Genomic DNA, 549 nt, shown 5'->3' with positions numbered 1-549 from the left:
CGCTGTGGTTCCGTGCGGCTCGCTGCGGTCCCGTGTGGTTCGGTGCGCCTCGCTGTGGTTCCGTGTGCTGGGGTGCGGTTCCGTGGGGCAGCACAGATGGGAGTCACCAGCCTTTGCAAACCGCCCTTCCGCGCGAAAGCGGCGCCTTTGATCTCTCCGCTGCGTCCGAGCCACCATCTGGAAGGCCACGTGCTTCGGAGGAGAGGTGGGGTCCCACAGGGGCCGTCCTCACGTGCCACCTGGGCAGGTGTGAACAAGGGCCCAGCACGGCTGTCATGGGGGGGGGGCCTGGCCTGGCTCCTCTCGGGTTTGGGATCACGATGCCAGGGCTGCATGAGGTGCACAAAACATGCGGGTGACCAAGAAAAGAACCCGCTCTAGAATCTTCTCTCCTACTGTCCCCCTTCGCAGGCTTTATGAAGTGCAGAGACCGAAGCCCTCCTGGCCTTTTGTGTGTGTGTGTGTGTGCTGAAATACGTACACGATGGAGAAGTCACTTTTGAGTGGTGGAGTGGGAGGCCTTTCCCTTCCTCGTGGGCCAAGGCACAC

The sequence above is a fragment of the Carlito syrichta genome, unplaced genomic scaffold, assembly GCF_000164805.1.
Source record: "Carlito syrichta isolate Samal-C Ts95f unplaced genomic scaffold, Tarsius_syrichta-2.0.1 Scaffold311267, whole genome shotgun sequence".
NCBI lineage: Eukaryota > Metazoa > Chordata > Mammalia > Primates > Tarsiidae > Carlito > Carlito syrichta.
The sequence above is the reverse complement of the archived record's forward strand: the minus strand, read 5'-3'. Positions refer to the sequence as shown.